This window comes from Mustela nivalis (assembly GCF_964662115.1).
Source record: "Mustela nivalis genome assembly, chromosome: 7".
Taxonomy (NCBI): Eukaryota; Metazoa; Chordata; class Mammalia; order Carnivora; family Mustelidae; genus Mustela; species Mustela nivalis.
In genome coordinates, this window is record NC_139026.1 from 48006802 (window position 1) to 48018492 (window position 11691).

At 36.8% G+C, this 11691-nt stretch overlaps 1 pseudogene across 1 annotated transcript; it reads left to right on the top strand.

Annotated features, from left to right (window-relative positions):
• The first annotated feature begins 10341 nt into the window (after nucleotides 1-10341).
• On the top strand, nucleotides 10342-11290 carry LOC309868819 (large ribosomal subunit protein eL8 pseudogene; annotated as a pseudogene). The gene is made up of 2 exons: nucleotides 10342-10419; nucleotides 10733-11290. The product of its transcript is annotated as a large ribosomal subunit protein eL8 pseudogene (transcript).
• The last annotated feature ends 401 nt before the right edge of the window (nucleotides 11291-11691 follow it).

The following is an 11691-nucleotide window of genomic DNA, read 5'->3' on the forward strand; positions in this document are numbered from 1 at the left end:
AGGGAAGGGCAGAAAGAGAGGGAGAAGCAGACTTCCTCCTGAGCAAGAAGCCCAATGTGGGGCTTATCCCAGGACCTGGAGATCATGACCTGAGCCAAAGGCAAACACTTAACCAACTGAGCCACCTATGTGCCCGTTTTTTTTTTTTTTTTAATTTTTTGAGTTGCATAAGTTCTTTTTATATTTTGGATATTAACTGCTTATCAGATATATAATTTGCAAATATCTTCTCCCACCTGATATGTTGCTTTTTTGCTTGGTGATGGTTTCCTTTACTGTGCAGCCACTTTTTAGTTGCTAGCCCTATTTGTTTATTTTTGCTTTTGTTTCCTTGCCTTTGGAGTCAGTTCCACAAACACATCACTAGGACCGATGTCTTAAATGGGAAATTTATAGTTTCAGGTCTTATATTCAGATCTTGAATTAATTTTTGTGTATGGTGTAAGATAGTGGTCATGTTTTATTCTTTTGCATGTGGCTGTCCCATTGTCCCAGCACCATTCATATGTGATTTTAAGTTACCAACTAAGAACCAAGATTCCTTATCTGGTTGAGTTTAGTCTGCTGACTTCCATACAAATAGGAGAAACTGTCATCATCTATGCCCAAGATAGAATGCCATCATTGGATAATGCTGCTTCAGTTCTTGATCGGCTACTATACATCCCTAGTGGTAGTGGTGAGATTGATTTATGAAGTGACTACTTAATTAGCCTTTGTGACATTGGGTTTCTTCCTTCTCTTTAGGGCTCATCCTCTTTTCTCTGCCCTTAGCCCCATCTCTGGCTTCCCCAAGATCCTCTGCAGATCATTCCTCTGATCCTCCCTATGTGCTCAGTCTCCTCCATCTTAAATGATACAGAGAAAAATCAAATGAACAAATGATTCTTCTACGTATTCACTCACCTCTGCAAATAGTATCTATTTTAAATGTCAAACCCAGTGACATCATTATCTAAGGAGAAGAATGTTCTACATTGCTACTAGATCCTGCATCTACTCTACTAGTGTATCCCCTTACCAGAGATGAACGCTGCATGCTTTCATAATTTTTGAGTAATAAGTTTCCTTGACTTCATGTTAAGTGAGTCCAGAGAGCACACTTGAGCTTCCTCCCTGATCCTAGTCTGCCTTGTCTCCCTGCCAGGTGGCTTAAGGTCCCATCTATGACTGGTAATCTACCATAAAGCCCAGAGGGAGCAGAACTCCAGGGCCTAGATTAGCTCTTACAAGTGTTCTTTCCCTAGAATTTGGGTTTTATATCTGGTGGGAATTCCTGTTACAAATGGGCAGATTTCCTGGGGCAGACTATCACATGTCACACATTGTGTAATTTCGTATGATGTGTCATGTCATATATCCTATCATTAAAATAGAGAGTTAACTACTATGTGTCCAAAGTTTGTATTGAAAAGAAAATAGTTTTGGGGATTCACTAATCATTTTTTTTTCTTAGTCAAATGACAAGCAAGGGAGTAACAAGTTTTATTACTCACAGAAGCTGCAGTCTTTTATTTACATTGCTGGGATTGTTAAATCTGTATGGCTGAGCTTTTGCCACTTTAAAGAAAAAAATGGTACTCTGGTTTCCTTTTTGGGAGCCCTACTCTGAGCCCAGTCCTTTTTAGAAGGAAGCTTGGCAACCTGCCTGGCCATTACCAGCTCTCAACATTGGATAAAGCACTCTTTTAAGTCAAGCCAACTCTAGAACAGAAATGTCATCACTTACCTTAGCTCTTAGCATTATGATTGCTCAGTGACTCCTGTGTTCTGGTGACCAGTGTGTTACTCTTGGCTTCCTTTGTGTGTTGAAGTCAGCTTGGATTGCATCTGCATTTGTCCTACATGTGCCTTTGTAATTATGATTTTGGGATATTGGTTACCTGTATGTCAGGGGTTATTCATAAGCTAGCTTAGTCTCCAAAACATAGGCCTACTCTTTCTAATTTCTTCTCTTCACCACTAGCCCAGTATGAGGGATACACATCTAGAGTGTGACCATTTCCTCTTCCAGATTCTGTTCCAAATTTAAAAATGTGTGGAAAGAAAAAAAATGCAGGAAGACATTTTAATAAGCAAAAAAGAATTCAATATAGGCATGTTGATGGTTTGTTCACTTAGAGAAGACATGCTATTATCTGTTAATTTTTAATTAGTCAATAATAACATTAATACAATAATAGCAATTAATGCTAGTAAGTTACAAGTGCCACATAACTTACATGCACTGTCTCATTTATTGTTTACAACATCCTTTGCTGTGAATATCTATATATTTCTCGGTTTATAAAAGAGGAGCCCAAAGAACTAAGTCACTCTGTCTAAGCCATAAGTTAGTAAGTAATGGAGTCAGGACTTGATTCTAATTTTATTTAGGTTATATTATGTAAATGAGCTCTTCACTTCTACACTATAATTCCACTATAAGTAAACAAATGAAGTAGAGTCCTAGCAAGTCATGATGATGGCAGGGTAAGCAGAGCCATTTAAATCCAGCCTGTGAAGTTTGCATTTGATCTCATAGGCAATAGGTAGTTAACACAGATTTTTGTGTCTGGAATTAATGTGATAAAATTTACTTTATAGTAGCTGGATATTGATAGCTAGGAAAGACAGATGAGTAAGAAGTATGAAGACTATCTGCAAGTCTATTACAAAGAGATACATAAAGCCTGCGCCTGTATGAGAAAATTAAAAATCTTCATACTGAAAAATATTAAAAAGACCTAAATAAATGGAGATATATACTGTATTTTTAAACATTTATAGACAAGAAGATTCACCATTTTAAAGAATACCAGTCTTTTCCAAATTAATCCGTGGAATCAATAAAATTTTAATTGATATCTCACAGGTTTTTTCTAATGGATCTTGACAAATGGATTCTAAAAGGAAAATGGCAAATTGGGGCCAAGAAAAACCACACCACCACCGAAGAATAACTAGGTGGGCTATAAGAGATTATATAATAATATATAATAAGTTATATAATAATTTAAACAGTATAGTATTTGTGCCTGGTAAAACAAAGCAACCAAAGGCAGTGAAGAGAAGCCAGCCACAAAACAAATGATATATGGAAACTTGGTATTATAGAGTTAGCATTTCAGATCATTGGGGAGTAGTGTTCAAGAAACGGTGCTGGGACAATTGCTTACAAGAGAAATTGGACTTCTAGCTCACACTATACATAATTTTTTTTTCTTGTATGAATTAGTTTAAATATGAAAAGCACTGATTTAAAATGTTAGGAGAAAATACAGGAGAAACTTTCCTCACTGTGTGGTATGGGAGAATTTCTTAAATTTTAAATTTCTAAAATGAAAGCATGAAATATTAAAGAAGAAAATGATATTTGTAACTACATTAAAATTAAGACCTTCTATTCATCAGAAAGCCCATAAGAAGGTAAAAGGATAGACTATAACTGGGGAGAAGCTGAAAGCTACCGTATTACCAACAATGCAATAGTGTCTCAAATATATTAAGCACTAAAATTGGTAAGGAAATAACTACTTGCTTAGTAAATGAACACAATGAGAAAGTAGGTATTTGACAGAAGTGGTGAATAAACCTATACAAAAAGAAGGTGCTAATCTTATCAGTAATCTGCAAAGGCAAGTTAGAAGTATAATGAGTGTTTCACATCTAATTTGACAAAAATTAAGAGGTCTAGTGGTGGAGTGTTTATTAACACTTTATTAGAGGAAGCAGCATAATCACTTTGAAAGCAATTGAGCATTGTTTTGTAAAGGTATATATATTTTGTGATACTGGAGTTATACTCATAGACATACATCTTAGAGAAATGCTCATAGGTTTTAATGTCCATACAAATTATCTGGTGATCTTGATAAAGTACATAATTGCATTCAGAAGTAAAAAAAAAGATTTTAAGTTTTAAAAATCCAGAATTAGACACTTTAGAGAAACTATAAGATACTTCATTCATTCATTGAACAAATTATTTACTGAGTTGAACGCTTACCATGTGCCAGATAATTTTGCAGCCTTAAGGATACAACAGTCAAAAGATAGAAGGAAAAGCAAAACCCTCCCTTCATAGATCTTATATTTTGGGGTGTATGTAGTGGGGGAGGGGGCACCAGACACAAAATAAATAAATAATTAAATTATATAGTATGTCTGATGGTGATAAATGCTATGTAAAACTTTTAGCAAAGAAGGGAGGTAGGGAATGTTGGAGGGGTAGTCATTGTAATTTTAATTTAGTTATCAGATAAAGTGTCCCTGAGAGCCTGAAAATTAAGCAAAGGCCTGGAAGAGGTGAGAGACTGAGTCATGTTATTATCTGAGAGACAAATGCATGTGCATGACCCCAAGGCATAAATATGCTTTGTGTGCTAGATGAATAGCAATAAAATTATTGTGGCTAGATCCAAATGATCAAGAGGAAGAGAAATAAGAGATAAAATCAGAGATGTAGAAGGGGACAGATCATGTAAGAGTTGTATAGACCATTGAAATGACTTTGGATTTTACTCAGAGACAAACGAAAAGCCGAATAAGTAAGTGATATTATCTGATTCAGAGATAACAGGATAACAACATCCTTCTTGTTACTATGTTGAGAATAAATGAATTGGAGGAAGGTCAAGTTTAAGCACGGAGAACAACTAATAAACTATTGTGATAAGCCAAGAAAATATGATAGTTGTTTGGAACAGTGTGGGTGGCAAGAAGTAATTGAATTTTGTATAAATTTTGAACATAGAGCTGATGGATTATCTGGAGAATTGAATGTAGGAGTCTAAGGAAAATGATTATTTTTTGTCTTAAGATAATGGAAAAGTAGTGTTGCCGTTTAGTGAGATGGGGAAGACTGCTAAAGAACATGTTTGGGGAAAGGGTTGAAAACCATGTGCTCATATTTAGGCATTTTTATGTTTGAGATGTTTTCAGAGGAGGTTTAGCAGACAGTTGGATGTGCCAATGTAGAGTTAGAGAGGTCTGAATTAGAGATATAATTTTGGGGTCATCATCATGTAAGTGCTATTTATAGACATAAAACTGGCTGAGAGATCCAGGAGAGGGGGTGACAGAAGAAGGGGCTGAACCCTGAGCATTCCAGTATTTAAAGTAATTATCTAGGGGCGCCTGGATGGCTCGGTGGGTTAAAACCTCTGCCTTCGACTCAGGCATGATCCCAGGGTCCTGGGATTGAGCCCTGCATCGGGCTCTCTGCTCAGCAGGGAGCCTGCTTCCCTTCCTCCCTCTGCCTGCCTATCTGCCTACTTGTGATCTGTCAAATAAATAAATAAAATCTTTTTTTAAAAAAAAAGGAAATATCTTAAAGGCAAATAGAAAAGACAAGTCACCTACAAATGATCAACAATTAGACTTACAGGTGGCTTTTCAAGAGCAACAGTGGAAGCCAGGAGAAATGGAGTAATAGCTCAAATAAATAAATACGATCTTTAAAAAAATAAAGATTTTACTTATTTGTCAGAGAGAGAAAGAGAAAGAGCAAGCACAAGCAGGGGGAGAAGCAGGCAGAGGGAGAAGCAGCCTCCCCACTAAGCAAGGAGCCCAATGCAGGACTCGATCCTGGGTCCTGGGATCATGGCCTGAGCTGAAGGCAGATGCCAACTGACTGAGCCACTCAGGCATCCCAATAGATCACTCCTAAGTAAATGTGTAAAGGATACAGTTCAGGACTTAAGGAAGTGTTTCTCGGAAAGAACATCTGAAATGAACGAACAATAGAATGGCTGGTGAAAAAAGAAAGACCCCAGTGTGGTTGGCAGATGTCTCAACAAAATAATACTTTAGACACCAACCCATTTAGATGAAATTGGAAATTGTTTTTTTTTTGTTTGTTTGTTTTTTAAAGATTTTATTTATTTATTTGTTAGAGAGAGCACACACACAAGCGGGAGGACAGTAGGCAGAGGGAGAAGCAGGCTTTCTGCTGAGCAAGGATCCTGATGAAGGACTAGATCGCAGGACTGTGGGATCATGACCTGAGCCGAAGGCAGATATTTAACTGACTGAGCCCCACAGGCGTTCCAGAAATTGGAAGTCGTTTAATAGAATTATCAGAATTGCTCATTTCTAAAGGCTAAGCTGCTGAGAATGTAGATTTCTAATTGATCTTAAAATTAATCCTTTCTTACTGTTTATCTTCAGCATGATTAGCAAAATGTTTATGCTGCTTCTAGGTGTTATTACTCATTAGCATTACTTAAATAAGAAAATATAATTTACAGTTTTAATAAATTGATGGGAAATTTAAAACTAAAATTTTTATATTAAAATGTTAACTAATAACTTAAGCTCTCTTCAAATCATTTGTCTGCAGGGAAAGCATTTCATATAATAAACTGTGTGTCTATTCCGAGGGGGAATTTGGAAAATTCCTATAAAGCAATAAATAATAAAAGGCAAGTAACGACTTATACATAAATAAATGGCTTGTACATAAATATCTACATGGATTAGATAATTACCATTTCAGGAATGCAGTGTTTTGGTTAAGTTATGCACTTAAATAGACCATACATGCCATGTTAAGATCTTGAAAAAAATTGCTGATAAATTAATAAATCATAAGATTTTTGTAGAAAGAAAAAAATCACTAGTGAAATTCCTTACCTTAATTAGGTGAGAGAAGGAAAACCATTTACTCATTATTAAACAAAGGTTGTTAAACTTCAACATTGATCCACTTTTTCTAAGTAAAATCTTAGCAAACTAGAAACCGAAGAAAATTCTTAGAGAGTACACTAAAATCTTACCATTAGCATGAGCTTAAGAACATCATATTCAACTCATTTGTATTATAGTGAGAAACAAAGTCGAGATACTTGGCATCATAGTTACTGGTTAATACTATACTGGAGGACCTATGCAATGTAATACCAAGGTAAAAATAGGTAAGAGACATCATTGTTACCAAGAAGGATGCTAGATATTATTATTTAGATAATATGTTTGATAGTCTATATAGAAACTCCTAGGGAACCAATGGAACATTATTAGAACAAATTGGAGAGATTAAAAAGGAGTATGGATCAACATATAAAGATCACCAGCTTCTAAGAATTCTAGCAATGGCCAGTTAAAAATGTATGAGAAAAAATATTTACAGTTACAGAAAAAATACAAACTATATAGGAACCTGATAAAGAGTATGCTAGATATTTATGGAAAAAATTTAAAAAATTACTGAAGAAGACCTGTTACATTAAAAAGCATACACAGGTGCCTGGGTGGCTCAGTGGGTTAAGCTCCTGCCTTCGGCTTAGGTCATGATCTCAGGGTCCTGGGCTGGAATCCCTCATCGGGCTCTCTGCTTGGCAGGGAGCCTGCTTCCTCCTCTCTCTCTGCTTGCCTCTCTGCCTACTTGTGATCTCTCTCTATCAAATAAATAAATAAAATCTTAAAAAAAGAAAAGTATACACAATGTCTGAGCGTGGCAAAAGATACCACTTCCACCCCAGTGATATTGTGAATTCAAGAAAATCTCAATCAAAATCCTAAAAGAAATATTATAAGCTAATTCTAAAATTAGTATGGAAACACAAATGCCCAAGAATAGCCAAGGAAGTTTAAAAACAAGCAAAATGAACAAAAAAAGGAGATAGTGCCCCCCAGGAATCAAAATATATAGCAAATCTATGGTAGTAAAAATAGTACAGTATTCAAGTAGGAAAAAACCCCAGAAGATCAATAGAACATGATTCAGAGTCCAGTAATGAGCCTGTGTATATATAGGACAATTAAGTATCAATTTTAGAAAATACAGTAAAATTATATCAACACCTAATACCATTCATTAAAAAAATGCAGGTGAATTAAATAGTGCTGAAAATTATAAAATACTAGAAGATATGTTTATGACTGTACAGTAATCCTCTTAAATATATAAGTGCATTAAGGATAAAATAAAATTTTTTTACTATGTTACCAAACTTCTGAATAATACAAAAGACCACACCAAAAAAAAAAAAAAACCTCATAAAAAACAATAAGTAGGAAAAAGTATTTTCAACATACCATGAACAAATGAACAATATTCAGAATTTATAAAGAGCCAAGGATAACATAAAAGGAAAAGACAATCCAACTGAAAGAATATGAAAATAATTCACAGAGGAAGAATTACAAATGGACGATAAGCATATAAGATGACTCTACTTCTGGTAATCAAGGAAATGTAACCAAGAATGATAACATTCATTTACCACATTGTAACATTTTTTAAGTTTTTGAAAAGTTATCCCTTTTTTTTTCACAATGTAATATAATACAGTTCAAAAGCAATGGAATAAATCTATGCATATTGGTACAACAGCTCTTAAAACTGTTGCTTAAGAAAACTAATGATAAGCATGTTATGTAAAACTTTCTGTCATACACATAAATGGATATATAGACATAACACTCTTCTTATTTGTAGAAGCAGAGCCCAAGATGGTGATTTCTTCTTCAGGTAATTTATGGAGAAGGTGCTTCCAAGAGAAGTCAAGTGAGAGAAGCAGGGTAGGGCACAGGGAGAAGGTGACTGTGGTCCTGTGTGGAGACCAGCTTTCTGATTTTGCAGGGGTGCTCTGGAGCACAGATTACACTAAAGTGAATCCTCCCTTGAGGCCATTTATATCCCTGTGTCTGTCCATTGTTGACCAGATGTGGCCTTTCTCCATCCCAAGGGATAAAGGGAGTAGTCACAGCATCCGTTTGGCCAAGGGCAATTCTCCAGAGAAAAGGAAAGCTGAGTTACTATCCGTTAGCTCCAGCAGCAGCAGAAAAGGGGATCTTGGCAGGGCAGCAACTGCATCTACCACATACATGCTTACACATACATGTACACGTGTGTGCAAACACACACACATGCAAGCAAGAGACTCAAGGAATTCACATGGAAGTGGCCAGCCAAATGGTGACTCCTAGTGACAAGCCAGAGGTTTGAGGGGTGTTGTCAAGGTGGGCTTTAATTTTATATATATATATATTTTAATAATCAACATATTATGCAATTAGAAAACAAGCTTTTAAGAAAGAGGCATTTTACTTTCTCACATAGGAAAGGACTCCATTATCCCACCCTTTCAGGTCTTCCTTGACTTTTTTATACTTAATACAAATAGAATTTATTCGAGGGAACCACATTAAGATTCCAGTGAACTTTTTTAATATTGTATTATAAGTCAAGACAATTACAGAATTAGTTTTTAAAGCAAAACAATTACAGAATTCAGTTTTCTCTTTAATAATAATGTAATCATTCACAGACCAGTTTGTGAATTATGAGAAACATGCATATATTTAATGAAACAAATCCAGTGAATATACAATTTCATTCTTCCAATACTAAATGACTTTGGTCAGTTTCTTATGTCTCGATGAAGATGGCAAACAAATACTAACTAATCCATGTCCTTTTCTGTTAAAAAGAGAAGGGAATCTGATATTCATACTCTACCTTTTATTATAGATGTTATGAAAACCCATTGCCTTGCCCTCTTACTTGTTCAACCTGCTCATCAGCATAAACAAGAAGGGACCTCAGTCTTTAAACAGGTCCCTCTTGCTTTTCTATTTAACCATTAGGTGAGATGTCATCCAGTCCCATGGTTTTAGATACTATGATTGAGCTGAGTCCCAGATATAAAACTTCACTTTGACCTTTCTCAGGAATTCTGTATTCAGCTGTTTGGTTGAATTTTCATCCTGGATATCTTTAGTTAGCATCTCAAACTAAAAAAAAACCTCTAGATTTCCCCTTCTACCTTCACTTCCTACACGTGTTCCTCATCCATCAGTAAAAGACACCATCATTTCTTCATTTGCTTAAGCCACAAATCTAAGTAATCCTTGATTTCCTTCTTTCATCATTCCCCCATGCCTGATTCATCAGAAAATCATCTTGCGGGGCGCCTGGGTGGCTCAGTGGTTTGGGCTGCTGCCTTCGGCTCGGGTCATGATCTCTGGGTCCTGGGATCGAGCCCCACATCGGGCTCTCTGCTCCACAGGAAGCCTGCTTCCCTCTCTCTCTCTCTCTCTGCCTGCCTCTCTGCCTACTTGTGATCTCTGTCTGTCAAATAAATAAATAAAATCTTTAAAAAAAAAAAAAGAAAAAGAAAATCATCTTGCTGATATCCTTAAAAATTCTCCTCAATCTATATTTCTCCATCTCTGTTAATGCTGCCTTCATCCAAGAAATACAATCTTTCTTATAGACTATTACATGTATACCCATGTCCTATTCCATTATTGTAATAATCTAACTACTCTCTCTCTCTTTCAGTTTTTGCTTTCCCTTGTACACAATAGCCAGAGCAGTCCTTTAAAAATGTAAATCAGCTCTCTTCTCCAGCCATGCCAAAGGTGAAGAATGCTAAGGGAAAGAAGGTAGCCCTGGCCCCTGTTGTGAAGAAGAAGGAGGCCAAGAAAGTGGTCAGTCCCTGTTTGAGAAAAGGCCAAGAATTTTGGCATCAGACAGGACATCCAGCTCAAAAGGGAACTCACCCACTTTATCAAATGGTCCGCTATATCCGACTGCAGTAACAGAGGGCTTATTCTCTCTAAATGTCTAAATGGGTGATGGGTATTAAGGAGGACACTTGACATGATGAGCACTGGGTGATGCTCACTAAGTGAGTGAAGGAATCACTAAATTATACACCTGAACCCATTTTTACCATATATGTTAACTAACTAGAATTTAAGTAAAAAATTGAAATAAAATACAAGTGCTTCCCGTGATTAGCCAGTTCACCTAGGCCTTGGATCCCAAATAGCTACTCAGCTGCTTAAGCTGGTCCACAAATACAAATGTGGGACAAAGCAAGAGAAGGCGCAGAGATGATTGGCCCTGGGCTGAGAAGAAAACTGCTGGCTACAGAAAAGGCTGCCGGCCCTTTGGGCTGGGGTTAATACTGTCACCACCTTGGTGGAAACCAAGAAGATTCAGCTGGTAGTGACTGCACATGCTGTGGATCCTGACCTGGCTGTCTACCTGCTTGCCCTGTGTCATAGGATGGGGGTTCCCTACTGCATTATCAAGGGAAAGGCCAGGCTGGGGTGTGTGGCCCACAGGAAGACCTGCACTACTGTTGCTTTCCCACAGGTTAACTTGGAAAAAAAGCAGCTCTGACTAAACAGGTGGAAGCTGTCAGGACCAATTACAATGACAGATGAGATGGGATCTGCTGTCACCTGGGGGAGGCAATGTCCTGGGTCCAAAGTCCATGGCTTGTTTTGCCAAGTTGGAAGAGACAAAAACTAAAGAACTGGCTACCAAAGTGGGCTAAGTGTGTGCTGTTGTGTCTTTTCTGTACATAAAAAGAATAAGTTCTCTTAAAAAAAAAAAGTAACACAGATAATGTAATTTTCCTGGGTAAAACCCTGTCTTGCATTTAGAATAAAATCCACATGCCAAACTGTGTGTTCCCCAACCTGAGAGGTCTTCCCTGCTGTTCTCCTACCTCATCTCGTATCACACTTCTCTCTCAGTATGCCTTGGCCATGCAGAGCTTCTGCTCTTTCCTTTGTACATGCAAACCCAGCTCATCAGGTCTGCATCTATCACCTTCTCAGAGAGGTCTCTGACCACCCAGTTCAATGTAGTCACACTTGGTTCCTCTTTCATATTACCCTCTTTTCTTCTATCATTTTTGTCACCTTTGATATTTTCCTTGTTTATTTACTCTCTCATATCATTCAAAT